At 47.1% G+C, this 16999-nt stretch overlaps 1 long non-coding RNA gene across 1 annotated transcript; it reads right to left on the minus strand.

Annotated features, from left to right (window-relative positions):
* Nucleotides 1-6510: 6510 nt before the first annotated feature.
* Nucleotides 6511-9306, minus strand: LOC135825358 (uncharacterized). The gene is made up of 5 exons (XR_010555066.1): nt 9272-9306; nt 8995-9109; nt 8019-8222; nt 7377-7571; nt 6511-7059 (listed from the first exon to the last, which is right to left on the minus strand). It is a non-coding gene; the product is annotated as an uncharacterized LOC135825358 (long non-coding RNA).
* Nucleotides 9307-16999: the final 7693 nt, after the last annotated feature.

Consider the following 16999-nt stretch of genomic DNA (forward strand, 5'->3'; position numbering starts at 1 on the left):
AGAAACTATGGACTAAACATGGAATAAACAAGTAAACATCAACCTACATAAAACCCTAGCATAAAGTCTAAAGCCAGGACTGAAAAAATTGTCCTCACTCTTTCTCCTTTCTTACACTATTATCTCTTATTGGCCGCTGGCTATCGTGAGAACAAAGATTTCAAACAACAAAAACAAAAATAACAACAACAACAACAGAAACAACGAGTAAAACGAAACAGACAAACCATGGATATCCGAAATAAAGTTGAAAGGGGTGCATCGATCGGGCGCTTCGTCATGATTGGTACATGGGACCGTGTTGTCACAGTTTGCTGCTTGCTCAGGCTGTGCAGTAGAGCTCCTGGCCATGCGAGTACAAGTAGGGAATAATGCACAAAAACAAAAACCATTATCATGTAAGGCTCAGCACCATGGTCCCAAAACAATACACGCCATCACGTGGATAATCAGTCCACTTATCAACCCGTGTTCAGATACACCCTGCAGAAAGTATGCATATCCTAAGTAACTACAGAAGAGAGAGTGAGAGAGAGAGAGATAGACAGATTGAGTAGATAGATAGATATATAGATAATTAGGTACTCAATCTGCGGACAGCATGCTGGGTAGATAGATAGAGAGATAAGGATAGAGATAGAGAAAGGAAGAGAGAGAGAGAGAAAAGGAGAGATTGAGAGAGGGAAAGAGAGAGAGGGAGAGATACAGAGAGCGTGACAAACAAAGTGAGGCACAGAGGTCATGAGAGAGTAAGAGTGATTGATCCAGAGAGACAACGAGCCTTACCCGCATTGTCGATGACGGGACGTTGTTGCAGGGTCCACAGTGTGTGCATAGGAAGTACATTCCCCTTTCGTCCTGGGCGTTGGTCGCTCATTACACAACATGGGGACTGGGTTAGGGATCGCCGCCCTGTAACGCCGCGTAGCTGGGAGGGTTTCCCCAACGATTGGGAGAACTTCGGCCTCTGGAGTAGAACGACTGGCCATGCAAGCACAAGTTGGGAATAGTGAACAAAAAACACCATTATCATATAAGGCTTAAGGCTCACCACCATGGTCTCAACACACCACACGCCTTAACGTGGATAATCAGTCTAATTATCAACCCGTGTTCAGATACACCCTGCGAGATAGAGATAGAGAAGGAGAAAGAGAGATAGAGATAGATAGAGAGAGATAAAAAGAGAGAGACAAAGAGAGACAGACAGAGAGAGACAGACGGAGACAGACAGAGAGATAGATAGATAGATAGAGAGAGAGAGAGAGAGAGAGAGAGATAGAGAGAGAGAGAAAGAGAGAGAGAGAGAGAGAGAGAGCGAGAGAGAGAGAGACAGAGAGAGAGAGAGAGAGAGAGAGAGAGAGAGAGAGAGAGAGAGCGAAAGGAGGAGAGATGGAGAGAGAGACAGAGGGAGAGACAGAGGCAGACAGAGAGGGAGACAGAGAGTTAGAGTGATTGATCGAGAGAGAGGGAGAGACAGAGGCAGACAGAGAGGGAGACAGAGAGTTAGAGTGATTGATCGAGAGAGACAACGAGCCTTACCCGCACTGTTCATGACGGGACGCCGTTGGAGGTTCCGCAGTGTGTATATAGGAAGTACATTCCCCATTCGTCCTGGGAGATGGCCGCTCATATGGCTTCGGATACACCATTGTTACTGGATTAGGGGATAGATATATAATCCAATACATAGAGTAATCCGATACATATTATTTTAGACTCAATCTGCGGACAGAACTGTTTCGTCCTTTGTAGACTCGTCAGCGCAGCACAGAGGAAATGAGGCCAAACCTGATAGCAATGGAAATAAAAATTTCCAATCAGGTCCGAACGTACCTTGCCAGAGTGCTCAAATTGACAAGTCAGTGAGCTCTGCATAACGCAAACAACAGCAAAGTCCCCACGCTATTATTTTATATATGAGCCGTCAGATGCGAAAAGGGTGCTTATGGCATCACACAGCAAATCGGCCCCGTCACACCGAAACAAGCCACTGTGGGCTTGGTATCGCTGGCGCTCAGCTGGCTTGCGTGATCCCTGTGACGCGGTCACACCAGACCTTGAGTGCAAAGCTTGAATGGCTTGTATTTCTTACCCACCAAATTTTGAATATCTCGAAACACACCAATGTTTGCAAGAAACCGGAGAGCAGAACGTTCGCGATCTGATAGCAATGGAAATAAAAATTTCCAATCAGGCCCGAACGTACCTTGCCAAAGTGCTCAAATTGACAAGTCAGTGAGCTCTGCATAACGCAAACAACAGCAAAGGCCCCACGCTATTATTTTATATATGAGCCGTCAGATGCGAAAAGGGTGCTTATGGCATCACACAGCAAATCGGCCCCGTCACACCGAAACAAGCCACTGTGGGCTTGGTATCGCTGGCGCTCAGCTGGCTTGCGTGATCCCTGTGACGCGGTCACACCAGACCTTGAGTGCAAAGCTTGAATGGCTTGTATTTCTTACCCACCAAATTTTGAATATCTCGAAACACACCAATGTTTGCAAGAAACCGGATAGCAGAACGTTCGCGATCTAAAACTGTACTTGTTCTAGTGTTCAGTTTTGATGAAGAAGCAAAGGATGCCCGGATTCTGAATTGCGAAGTCGTGCTCTTTTTATTTGTTCGGTGTGCATGGACGCGATGGTTCGGGTGGTGTTTCCTGATGTCGAGCTTTCTGCCCCACCGGTTGCCGTTCTTGAACTCAGTTGCAATCCACCCTCTTCTTCGTACCCGGCTTTCTTCATGAATTCGGTCGTGAGTGTGGTGCCTTGTCTTGGCCTCAAACCACAGCTCCAACAATCTACGCAGCAGTCTAGAGGCACAGCGGCAGAAATCCATGGTCGTCGGACAAAATCCAAATCAAACTGAATACAGTGTAGTTGGATAGACAAACTCACGGTCAAAACCAAAGGCACAGGGATAGCACGGTTCCACGGACACAAGAAAGAACATCAATATCAGTTCATCATGTCAACTAGCTACATGGTGTGCTCCAAGCGCACTCAAATTATTGTGAAAATGTGTTTAGTTATCCCCTTTCCATTTCGTCTCCCTGTCAGTTGTGTGCCTTTTTTCGCACTCGCTGAATTGACAATAATGGTTACTTTGGTGGACAGTTAGTCATAACTCGTTGTGTTTTGTCCTTCTACTTTTTTTATCCATGTTTAATACATTGGTTCACCGTCCGAGTTCAGCCTTTCCATTTGTTAACCCTTTCACCGTCTTCTCGTTTGTTCCACGTTTCCTCATTCCTTGTGTACTGTAAGGTCACTTAAGCCGAGACTTCAGTTTCCATACAATACCTATGACTGCAGCTAACTCTATTGTATAATATCCTTCAATATCCCGAAACACTGTGTATTGAGCAGGGAGTGGTGCTTTCTTGCAGGTTTGCCGAGTGGAAGGTGCGACGTGCTCCTCGTGTGCTCCAGATGGCAGTCGTGAGTCAGTCAAGTGTCAAGTTCGGCAAGAAGCCTGTGTTCCTAGTTGGAACAATCAACTTCATGACTATTACCGCCGAAGTCGCAACTTCTAAGTTCCTTCAATATCGTTTCTATTATACCAAATCCTACACTATCCTTTCCATCGTACAATATCCTTTCTTTAGGGTTGTGCTTACTCGTAAAAACAAAAACAAAAACGTATTCACAACCACCGAGGCGTCACTCCGCTGAAAGAGTGCGGATGCGTGTGCTTGAAGCTGTGTACATTGCACTTTTGCATGCAGTATAAAGCGGAGATGACGTTGACTTGCGAGCGTGATCAACCCAAAGTTGAGTTGAGTCGAGGCGGCACTGTGACTCGTTTGAGAGGTCCAGCAGGCAACCATTTCGCGTTGTTTTGCTGACAACGCACCCCAGTGGCGTATCCAGTTGGGGCGCATGGGGTGTGTGCCAGGCCCATCCCCGCGTCTGAGAAACAAAACACCCTCTGAGATAAAGGACGTGTGCGGGCAGACACGTAGCATGATAAGAGCCTGGTCTTTATAGTACGTATCTGTGTGCTCATTACTGACAGATTGTCCTCCCATTGGTTCCGCTCCACAATGGGCAAAGGAGCTGATGTGTCCTGGGAATTTGTTGTTTTTTCCTGACTTTGAGGTGTAGACAACTGTGAATGACCAGACGCAGAGTCAGGTTGTGGACTACCCGTCACTAGGGAGGTTTAGTCTCACGTAATCCGTGGGTACTTTACGTGTGTGTACCACGTGATACTCAGTGACCCACGTACAGACGTGTTCTGATTCACGACATACCGTGTATGGAGGCTCACCCACGTTCTGGCAGAATGGAGCGCATTGTGCAAGCTGTTAGGGTGCTCAGCTGAAGAAGTTTCCGAAGCACGAAATCAAAATATTGGATGAGCTTCTTAGGCCCGGGTAGCTTCGTCTTTGACCAGGTTTGGGCCTTTCGCTTTATGCTTTTGTTTGTTCCGTGTGACTAAACACAACATTGCAACGTGGGTGCCCTTCATCCACTTTACGTGGATCACCCACGTACGCGTTTCCATTACGTGGGAATTAAACCTCCCTAATATCTCGTCCACCCCGGGATACTTCATAAAGGCTGATTCTAGAAACTGGCGGATTCTGCTCGAAATGGTGGCAGATTCTGCTCGAAAAGCAGTAAAATGGGCAGAACCATACAACCTTATGGCGGGCAATTCCTCGAATTCTGCTCCATTTCTTTGTCCACATACCAAACATGCATGAAACTTACCAGAAAAAGTACCGAATTCTGCCAATTTTTCTGCCGGCAGAATCCGCTGGATCCTAGCTGATTCACTCGCATCTTTTGCTACATGTACTGTATTACTATCAGTGTGAGAAAGAACCTTTACTTTGAAGAAGACGAGTTCGAGCATGCAATACTTGAATGACTGTATTGCCATGATCTCTACCTTGCTTTTCACTGAAAACACTGTGATGTATCTGCATGACCTCCGAACCCTTTACCATGGAGCTCGCCAGCACTGATCAGGTGCATTACACACAATTGTGTAGCCTACACACTAGAACTGCGGTACAATCATGTAGTTATGCTCCTACCTCCGAAAGGGCGCCAAATTATGCTCCAAATTTTCAACCACCATGCCGGCGTAATCCGCCGGGGCCTAGACTGCGCCCTACTAGATGGGGATTTGTATCCAAAATGTCACTAAAAGCGCCATTTCGTTCTTATAAAAGCACGGATGACCGCGCTTGGCCCATATGTTGTAGTCTTTTGGACGCTGCGTCGGCTGGTTTTGGTCCGAAAAGGCTGCGATCCAGCGTTCTGCCCATATTCCCAATCGAACATAGTTGAAGAAGCGGTCATGTGCTCCTGCCTACACTAGTCACCTGGTCACCACGCCAGCAGGCGACAACTTTCACATCAAGGTTCAAAGGTTCAACTCGAGTGGGAGAAACTCGCCCAAACATGCTGTAAGTTGTAGGCTGCAGGAAAGGTGACCAGGTGACTGGTGTACTCACGAACACGTGACCGCTTGTTCAGCCATGTTCGATTGCACGCATTGGAGGTTGTGCCCAGTGATGAGCTTTGCCGGCCTGATATTTTCGCAGACAAGTTGTCCGAAACGGTATCCGATTGCCCTCACACCCGGCTCGTGGAGCCACAGCATGCGTTCCCGGTAGGCCTTTGCGGATAATGTTGGCAGAAAAATTGGCAGAATTCGGTACTTTTTCTGGTATGTTTCATGCATGTTTGGTATGTGGATAAAGAAATGGAGCAGACTTCGAGGAATTGCCCGCCATATATGCACAAGGTTTGTATAGTTCTGCCAATTTCACTGCTTTTCGAGCAAAATCTGCCACCTTTTCGAGCATTATCCGCCAATGCCTAGTTCCCGGCCCTCAGTCATGCGCTCAAACATGCAAAAAAGAACTTTTTTGTAAGATGCTAAAAAGTACAAAAGTCACTACATTTACACGCATGTTGTTCACGGGTTTGAGGGAAAACAAAAACAAAATTTATTTACATGTAGGTGAAACAACGCGAAATATTGTTTTTCACTCACAAAGCGACTGTTCAGTACATGGGGTAGTGGTCTGCCAGAGCAATCACACTCACCACCGTGGTGGTTTTCCAGAAATGAGTAGAAGCAAAAAACCACACTCGCAGCCACATAATAGATAAATAGCCGAAAAACATCTAAATCCATCAAAGAACCGCCAGAAAGCAGGAGAAAAGTCCGTGAAATCAAGTGAAACAGCATGGCCAGTGGTGAGCATGGGTGACTGGACAGCAGGGGAGCGCCTGAAAACAATGACTCCCTACATTCCTAGCCGCGACCGCTCAACCGGGCTAGAGGAAAAACACGCTTTCGGCCAAAAAACCTTTCTATTTCATTAATTCCTGCCCCGCTGCCAGTCGGACCCAAGAATAGAGACAGCAAGAAATGGAATGTAATAACCAGTGTATGTCATAATCATAAGCCACACACATTGGCATACAATATCAAAAAGAACAGGGGAAGACCCCCCATGAAACCAGGGTGGGTGGGCGGGCAACTTCAACTACCAAGAGGAAAAACAAAGACCACGATGGCAGGTTCAACGGAGTTGCGCAGAACAAGAGCAAATGCACGAAAATATTTGTGAGTGAAAAATACGTTTTTTGCACTCTTTCACTACGCTCAGCCGTGAAAAAACAAAACAATACAATGTACGCCAGCAGGGTAACGAGGTGTAAGGGGTAACAAAAAGTGAGGAAAGAAACTATGGACTAAACATGGAATAAACAAGTAAACATCAACCTACATAAAACACTAGCATAAATTCTAAAGCCAGGACTGAAAAAATTGTCCTCACTCTTTCTCCTTTCTTACACTATTATCTCTTATTGGCCACTGGCTTTCGTGAGAATAAAGATTTAAAACAACAACAACAAAAATAACAACAACAACAACAGCAACAACGAATAAAACGAAACAGACAAACCATGGATATCCGAAATATAGTTGGAAGGGGTGCATCGATCGGCCGCTTCGTCATGATTGGTACATGGGACCGTGTTGTCACAGTTTGCTGCTTGCTCAGGCTGTGCAGTAGAGCTCCTGGCCATGCGAGTACAAGTAGGGAATAATGCACAAAAATAAAAAAACCATTATCATGTAAGGCTCAGCACCATTGTCCCAAAACAATACACGCCATCACGTGGATAATCAGTCCACTTATCAACCCGTGTTCAGATACACCCTGCAGAAAGTATGCATATCCTAAGTCACTACAGAAGAGAGAGTGAGAGAGAGAGAGAGAGAGAGAGAGAGAGATGGAGAGAGATGGAGAGAGACAGAGAGCGAGACAAACAAAGTGAGGCACAGAGGTCATGAGAGAGTAAGAGTGATTGATCCAGAGAGACAACGAGCCTTACCCGCATTGTCCATGACGGGACGCTGTTGCAGGGTCCGCAGTGTGTGCATAGGAAGTACATTCCCCTTTCGTCCTGGGCATTGGTCGCTCATTACACACCATGGGGACTGGGTTAGGGATCGCCGCCCTGTAACGCCGCGTAGCTGGGAGGGTTTCCCCAACGATTGGGAGAACCTCGGCCTCTGGAGTGGAACGACTGGCCATGCAAGCACAGGTTGGGAATAGTGCACAAAAAAACCCACTATCATGTACGGCTTAAAGCTCAGCACCATTCTTTCATCAAACCACACGCCATAGCGTGGATAATCAGTAGAACTATCAACCTGTGTTCAGATACACCCTGCAGACGGTATGCACTTCCCAAGTCACTACAGAAGAGAGAGCGAGAGCGGGCGAGATTGATAGATAGACAGATAGATGGATGGATGGGTGGGCGGGTGGGTGAGTGGATAGATGGATGGTTCAATGGGTGGGTCGGTGGGTGGGTGGGCGGGTGGGCGGATGGATGGATGGATGGATGGATGGATGTAGGGATGGAGGGATGTAGTAGCAGTAGAAGTAGTAGTATTTATTATTATACTTGGGTATACCCAACAGGCCTATGGCCTTCTTACAGGGTGCCCACGGAGACAATGAGCCTTACCCGCACTGGTCATGACGGGACGCTGTTGCAGGGTCCGTAGTGTGTTCATAGGAAGTACATTCCCCTTTCGTCCTGGGAGATGGCCGCTCAAATGGCTTCCAATTCACCATGGAGACTGGGTTAGGGATCGCCGCCCTGTAGTGCCGCGTAGCTGGGGCAGTTTCCCCAACAATTGGGTGAACCTCGGCCTCTGGAGTAGAACGACTGGCCATGCAAGCACAAGTTGGGAATAGTGCACAAAAAACCATTATCATGTAAGGCTTAAGGCTCAGCACCATGGTCTCAACACACCACACGCCATAACGTGGATAATCAGTCCAATTATCAACCCGTGTTCAGATACACCCTGCAGACGGTATGCACTTCCCAAGTTACTACGGAAAAGAGAGCGAGAGCGAGCGAGATAGAAAGATAGACAGATAGATAGATTGATGGATGGATTGATGGATGGATAGGTAGAAAGAAAGATAGAACGATAGGTACATAGATAGATAGATAGATAGATAGATAGAGAGAGAGAGAGATAGATAGAAAGAGAGAGTAGGAGAGAGAGAGAGAGAAAGAGAGAGAGAGAGAGAGAGAGAGAGAGAGAGAGAGAGAGAGAGAAGGAGAGAGAGAGACAGGGAGAGGGAGATAGAGATAGAGAAGGAGAAAGAGAGATAGATAGAGAGAGATAAAAAAGAGAGACAAAGAGAGACAGACAGAGAGAGACAGACGGAGACAGACAGAGAAAGAGATAGATAAATAGATAGATAGATAGAGAGAGAGACAGAGAGAGAGCGAGAGCGAGCGAGAGAGAGAGAGAGAGAGAGAGAGAGAGAGAGAGAGAGAGAGAGAGAGAGAGAGAGAGAGAGAGAGAGAGAGAGAGAGAGAGAGAGCGAAAGGAGGAGAGATGGAGGGAGAGAGAGAGACAGAGGCAGACAGAGAGGGAGACAGAGAGTTAGAGTGATTGATCGAGAGGGACAACGAGCCTTACCCGCACTGTTCATGACGGGACGCTGTTGCAGGTTCCGCAGTGTGTACATAGGAAGTACATTCCCCATTCGTCCTGGGAGATGGCCGCTCATATGGCTTCGGATACACCATTGTTACTGGATTAGGGGATACATATATAATCCGATACGTATTATTTTATACTCAATCTGCGGACAGAACTGTTTCGTCCTCTGTGGACTCGTCAGCACAGCACAGAGGAAATGAGGCCAAACCTGATAGCAATGGAAATAAAAATTTCCAATCAGGCCCGAACGTACCTTGCCAGAGTGCTCAAACTGACAAGTCAGTGAGCTCTGCATAACGCAAACAACAGCAAAGGCCCCACGGCATTATTTTATATATTATAGAAAATAATACCGTGGGGCCGTGTTTGCGGGTGTTTGCGGGTGCGTCACGCGGAGAGTGCGTCACGCTGAGAGTGCGTCACGGCGAGGGTGCGTCACGGCGAGAGTGCGTCACGGCGAGAGTGCGTCACGCCGAGAGTGTAGAGGAGGAGAAGGAGAAAGAGAGATAGATAGAGAGAGATAAAAAGAGAGAGACAAAGAGAAACAGACAGAGAGAGACAGACGGAGACAGACAGAGAGATAGATAGATAGATAGATAGATAGAGGGAGAGAGAGAGAGAGAGAGAGAGAGAGAGAGAGAGAGAGAGAGAGAGAGAGAGAGAGAGAGAGAGAGAGAGAGAGCGACAGAGAGAGAGAGAGAAAGAGAGTGAGAGAGAGAGAGAAAGAAAGAGATAGATAATATAATAAGTTAGATAGAGAGAGAGAGAGAGAGAGAGAGAGAGAGACAGAGAGACAGAGAGAGAACGAGAGATAGAGAGAGATAGAGAGCCACAGAGAGAGAGATAGAGAGAAATAGAGAGCCACAGAGAGAGCGAGATAGAGAGCCACAGAGAGAGAGAGAGAGACAGAGAGACAGAGTGTCAGAGAGAGAAAGAGAGAAAGGTAAAGTGACGGAGGGAGAGAGAGTAGAGTAGAAGTAGCCTGGTGGTCCTTTTGGCAGAAACGATTTAGGAGAGACAACAGAGAAAATGAGCGATCAGTTACGTTGTATTCTTTCCTCGACACTCTTTCAGTTCGCCCTAGCGCAGCTCCAGACTGCTACATGTGTATGCCCTCGCGGACTGGGCCACAGCTGGAGGATCCTCTTCGAGCCGTGTAAAATCGCCACGATTTCTCATCGCCGCCTACCCTTGTCAATTTCTCCAGTCACATTCAATGGTGTGCCCATAGAGAAAGTCTTTCGTCAGTGCAGACTGGCAGTCATCCCCAGATGTCTGCCTACACCTCCATGAGGACCCACTCTACTTTCACACCACCCCCCCCCCTCCGGAAAAGTGTTTAGTTATCCCCTTTCCATTTCGTCTCCCTGTCAGTTGTGTGCCTTTTTTCGCACTCGCTGAATTGACAATAATGGTTACTTTGGTGGACAGTTAGTCAGAACTCGTTGTGTTTTGTCCTTCTACTTTTTTATCCATGTGTTAATACATTGGTTCACCGTCCGAGTTCCGCCTTTCCCTTTGTTAACCCTTTCACTGCCTTCTCGTTTGTTCCACGTTTCCTCATTCCTTGTGTACTGTAAGGTCACTTAAGCCGAGACTTCAGTTTCCCTACAATACCTATGACTGCAGCTAACTCAATTGTGTAATATCCTTCAATATCCCGAAACACTGTGTAGTGAGCAGGGCGTGGTGCTTTCTTGCAGGTTTGCCGAGTGGAAGGTGCGACGTGCTCCTCGTGTGCTCCGGATGGCAGTCGTGAGTCAGTCAAGTGTCAAGTTCGGCAAGAAGCCTGTGTTCCTAGTTGGAACAATCAACTTCATGACTATTACCGCCGAAGTCGCAACTTCTAAGTTCCTTCAATATCTTTTCTATTATACCAAATCCTACACTATCCTTTCCATCGTACAATATCCTTTCTTTAGGGTTGTGCTTACTCGTAAAAACAAAAACAAAAAAGTATTCACAACCACCGAGGCGTCACTCCGCTGAAAGAGTGCGGATGCGTGTGCTTGAAGCTGTGTACATTGTACTTTTGCATGCAGTATAAAGCGGAGATGACGTTGACTTGCGAGCGTGATCAACCCAAAGTTGAGTTGAGCCGAGGCAGCACTGTGACTCGTTTGAGAGGTCCAGCAGGCAACCATTTCGCGTTGTTTTGCTGACAACGCACCCCAGTGGCGTATCCAGTTGGGGCGCATGGGGTGTGTGCCAGGCCCATCCTCGTGTCTGAGAAACAAAACACCCTCTGAGATAAAGGACGTGTGCGGGCAGACACGTAGCTGGATAAGAGCCTGGACTTTATAGTACGTATCTGTGTGCTCATTACTGACAGATTGTCCTCCCATTGGTTCCGCTCCACAATGGGCAAAGGAGCTGATGTGTCCTGGGAATTTGTTGTTTTTTCCTGACTTTGAGGTGTAGACAACTGTGAATGACCAGACGCAGAGTCAGGTTGTGGACTACCCGTCACTGGTGAGGTTTAGTCCCACGTAATCCGTGGGTACTTTACGTGTGTGTACCACGTGATACTCAGTGACCCACGTACAGACGTTTTCTGATTCACGACATACCGTGTATGGAGGCTCACCCACGTTCTGGCAGAATGGAGCGCATTGTGCAAGCTGTTAGGGTGCTCAGCTGAAGAAGTTTCCGAAGCACGAAATCAAAATATTGGATGAGCTTCTTAGGCCCGGGTAGCTTCGTCTTTGACCAGGTTTGGGCCTTTCGCTTTATGCTTTTGTTTGTTCCGTGTGAATAAACACAACATTGCAACGTGGGTGCCCTTCATCCACTTTACGTGGATCACCCACGTACGCGTTTCCATTACGTGGGAATTAAACCTCCCTAATATCTCGTCCACCCCGGGATACTTCATAAAGGCTGATTCTAGAAACTGGCGGATTCTGCTCGAAATGGTGACAGATTCTGCTCGAAAAGCAGTAAAATTGGCAGAACCATACAACCTTATGGCGGGCAATTCCTCGAATTCTGCTCCATTTCTTTGTCCACATACCAAACATGCATGAAACTTACCAGAAAAAGTACCGAATTCTGCCAATTTTTCTGCCGGCAGAATCCGCTGGATCCTAGCTGATTCACTCGCATCTTTTGCTACATGTACTGTATTACTATCAGTGTGAGAAAGAACCTTTACTTTGAAGAAGACGAGTTCGAGCATGCAATACTTGAATGACTGTATTGCCATGATCTCTACCTTGCTTTTCACTGAAAACACTGTGATGTATCTGCATGACCTCCGAACCCTTTACCATGGAGCTCGCCAGCACTGATCAGGTGCATTACACACAATTGTGTAGCCTACACACTAGAACTGCGGTACAATCATGTAGTTATGCTCCTACCTCCGAAAGGGCGCCAAATTATGCTCCAAATTTTCAACCACCATGCCGGCGTAATCCGCCGGGGCCTAGACTGCGCCCTACTAGATGGGGATTTGTATCCAAAATGTCACTAAAAGCGCCATTTCGTTCTTATAAAAGCACGGATGACCGCGCTTGGCCCATATGTTGTAGTCTTTTGGACGCTGCGTCGGCTGGTTTTGGTCCGAAAAGGCTGCGATCCAGCGTTCTGCCCATATTCCCAATCGAACATAGTTGAAGAAGCGGTCATGTGCTCCTGCCTACACTAGTCACCTGGTCACCACGCCAGCAGGCGACAACTTTCACATCAAGGTTCAAAGGTTCAACTCGAGTGGGAGAAACTCGCCCAAACATGCTGTAAGTTGTAGGCTGCAGGAAAGGTGATCAGGTGACTGGTGTACTCACGAACACGTGACCGCTTGTTCAGCCATGTTCGATTGCACGCATTGGAGGTTGTGCCCAGTGATGAGCTTTGCCGGCCTGATATTTTCGCAGACAAGTTGTCCGAAACGGTATCCGATTGCCCTCACACCCGGCTCGTGGAGCCACAGCATGCGTTCCCGGTAGGCCTTTGCGGATAATGTTGGCAGAAAAATTGGCAGAATTCGGTACTTTTTCTGGTATGTTTCATGCATGTTTGGTATGTGGATAAAGAAATGGAGCAGAATTCGAGGAATTGCCCGCCATATATGCACAAGGTTTGTATAGTTCTGCCAATTTCTGCTTTTCGAGCAAAATCTGCCACCTTTTCGAGCATTATCCGCCAATGCCTAGTTCCCGGCCCTCAGTCATGCGCTCAAACATGCAAAAAGAACTGTTTTGTAAGTTGCTAAAAAGTACAAAAGTCACTACATTTACACGCATGTTGTTCACGGGTTTGAGGGAAAACAAAAACAAAATTTATTTACATGTAGGTTAAACAACGCGAAATATTGTTTTTCACTCACAAAGCGACTGTTCAGTACATGGGGTAGTGGTCTGCCAGAGCAATGACACTCACCACCGTGGTGGTTTTCCAGTAATGAGTAGAAGCAAAAAACCACACTCGCAGCCACATAATAGATAAATAGCCGAAAAACATCTAAATCCATCAAAGAACCGCCAGAAAGCGGGAGAAAAGTCCGTGAAATCAAGTGAAACAGCATGGCCAGTGGTGAGCATGGGTGACTGGACAGCAGGGGAGCGCCTGAAAACAATGACTCCCTACATTCCTAGCCGCGGAAGCTCAACCGGGCTAGAGGAAAAACACGCCTTTCGGCCAAAAAACCTTTCTATTTCATTAATTCCTGCCCCGCTGCCAGTCGGACCCAAGAATAGAGACAGCAAGAAATGGTATGTAATAACCAGTGTATGTCATAATCATAAGCCACACACATTGGCATACAATATCAAGAAGAACAGGGGAAGACCCCCATGAAACCAGGGTGGGTGGGCGGGGTACTTCAACTACCACGAGGAAAAACAATGACCACGATGGCAGGTTCAACGGAGTTGGGCAGAACAAGAGCAAATGCACGATTTTTGCACTCTTTCGCTACTCTCAGCCGTGAAAAAAACAAAACAATACAATGTTCGCCAGCAGGATAACGAGGTGTAAGGGGTAACAAAAAGTGAGGAAAGAAACTATGAACTAAACATGGAATAGATAAGTAAACATCAACCTACATAAACCCTAGCATAAAGTCTAAACACAGGACTGAAAAAAATTGTCCTCACTCTTTCTCCTTTCTTACACTATTATCTCTTATTGGCCACTGGCTATCGTGAGAATAAGGATTTAAAACAACAACAACAAAAATGATAACAACAACAACAACAACAGCAACAACGAATAAAACGAAACAGACAAACCATGGATATCCGAAATAAAGTTGGAAGGGGTGCATCGATCGGCCGCTTCGTCATGATTGGTACATGGGACCGTGTTGTCACAGTTTGCTGCTTGCTCAGGCTGTGCAGTAGAGCTCCTGGCCATGCGAGTACAAATAGGGAATATTGCACAAAAACAAAAACCATTATCATGTAAGGCTCAGCACCATGGTCCCAAAACAATACACGCCATCACGTGGATAATCAGTCCACTTATCAACCCGTGTTCAGATACACCCTGCAGAAAGTATGCATATCCTAAGTCACTATAGAAGAGAGAGCGAGAGAGAGAGAGAGAGAGAGAGAGAGAGATAGATAGAGAGAGAGAGATAGGGAGAGGGAGAGAGAGAGAGAGAGAGAGGGAGAGAGAGATAAAGAAAGAGAGAGGGAGAGAGAGACAGACAGCGAGACAAACAAAGTGAGGCACAGAGGTCCTGAGAGAGTAAGAGTGATTGATCCAGAGAGACAACGAGCCTTACCCGCATTGTCCATGACGGGACGCTGTTGCAGGGTCCGCAGTGTGTGCATAGGAAGTACATTCCCCTTTCGTCCTGGGCGTTGGTCGCTCATTACACACCATGGGGACTGGGTTAGGGATCGCCGCCCTGTAACGCCGAGTAGCTGGGAGGGTTTCCCCAACGATTGGGAGAACCTCGGCCTCTGGAGTAGAACGACTGGCCATGCAAGCACAAGTTGGGAATAGTGCACAAAAATACCATTATCATAAGGCCTAAGGCTCAGCACCATGGTCTCAACACACCACACGCCTTAACGTGGATAATCAGTCCAATTATCAACCCGTGTTCAGATACACCCTGCAGACGGTATGCACTTCCCAAGTTACTACGGAAGAGATAGAGAGAGAGAGAGAGAGAGAGAGGAGAGAGAGAGAGAGAGAGAGAGAGAGAGAGAGAGAGAGAGAGAGAGAGAGAGAGAGGGAGACAGGGAGAGGGAGAGGGAGATAGCGATAGAGAAAGGGAGAGATAGAGAGAGAGAGACGCAAGACACAAAGAGAGATAGACAGAGAGAGACAGACAGATACAGACAGAGAGAGAGAGAAAGATAGATAGATAGAGAGACAAGAGACAAAGAGAGACAGACAGATACAGACAGAGAGAGATAGATAGAGAGAGGGAGAGAGAGAGAGAGAGAGACAGAGAGAGAGAGATAGATAGATAGATAGATAGATAGATAGATCGCTGATGAGTTCAAAAAGAACGAAACAGCATGCTGTCCGCAGATTGAGTAGATAGATAGATAGAGAGAGAGAGATAGAGAGAGCAGGAGAGAAGGAGAGAGACAGAGAGCGAGACAAACAAAGTGAGGCAGATTGGTCATGAGAGAGTAAGAGTGATTGATCGAGAGAGACAATTAGCCTTACCCGCACTGTTCATGCCGAGCCGCTGTTGTAGGGTCCGCAGTGTGTACATAGGAAGTACATTCCCCTTTCGTCCTGGGAGTTGGCCGCTCAAATTGCTTCCAATACACCATGGGGACTGGGTTAGGGATCGCTGCCCTGTAGTGCCGCGTAGCTGGGACGGTTTCCCCAACGTTTCCTAGAACCTCGGCTTCTGGAGTAGAACGACTGGCCGTGCAAGCACAAGTTGGGAATAATGCACAAAAAAACATTATCATGCAAGGCTTAAAGCTCAGCACCATGATCTCCAAACACCACAAGCCATCAAGTTGATAATCAGTCCAATTTTCAACCCGTGTTCAGATACACACTGCAGACGGTATGCACTTCCCAAGTCCCTACAGAAGAGAGAGCGAGAGCGGGCGAAATAGATAGACAGATAGATAGATTGATGGATGGATGGATGGATGGATGGATGCATGGATGGATGGATAGATAGAAAATAGAGGATACATGTTGATAGATAGATAGAGCCAGTGAGAGAGAGAGAAAGAGAGAGAGAGATAGAGGGAGAGAGAGAGAGAGAGAGAGAGAGAGAGAGAGAGAGAGAGAGAGAGAGAGAGAGAGAGAGAGAGAGAGAGAGAGAGAGAGGAGAGAAAACGAGCGAGAGAGAGAGAGAGAGGGAGAGAGAGAGATACAGAGACAGACAGAAAGAGGCAGAGAGAGGCAGAGAGAAAGAGAAAGAGAGAGAGATACAGAGACAGACAGAGGGAGGCAGAGAGAGGCAGAGAGAAAGAGAGAGAGAGAAAGAGATAGGGAGAGAGAGAAAGAGAGAGTGAGAGAGAGAGGGAGAGAGAGAAAGAGAGACAGAGAGACAGAGAGACCGAGAGAGACAGAGAGAGACAGGCAGAGACAGACAGAGAGAGCCAGAGAGAGAGCTAGAGAGAGAGAGATAGAGAGAGCGAGAGAGAGAGATAGATAGATATATAGATAGATAGAGAGAGAGAGAGAAAGAAAGGGAGAGCAGGAGAGAGGGAGAGACAGAGAGGGAGAGCGAGCAGGAGAGAGGGAGAGACAGAGAAAAAGGAGAGAGAGACAGCAGGAGGGTGGGAGAGAGACAGAGAGCGAGACAAACAAAGTGAGGCAGATAGGTCATGAGAGAGTTAGAGTGATTGATCGATGGAGACAACGAGCCTTACCCGCACTGTTCATGACGGGACGCTGTTGCAGGTTCCGCGGTGTTTACATCGGAAGTACATTCCCCTTTCGTCCTGAGCATTGGCCGCTCAAATGGCTTCGGATACACCATTGTTACTGGATTAGGGATATATATATATATACATGTAAAGAGAGAGAGACAGAGAGACAGAGAGAA

This window comes from Sycon ciliatum, chromosome 9 (assembly GCF_964019385.1).
Source record: "Sycon ciliatum chromosome 9, ocSycCili1.1, whole genome shotgun sequence".
In the NCBI taxonomy this organism is placed as follows: domain Eukaryota; kingdom Metazoa; phylum Porifera; class Calcarea; order Leucosolenida; family Sycettidae; genus Sycon; species Sycon ciliatum.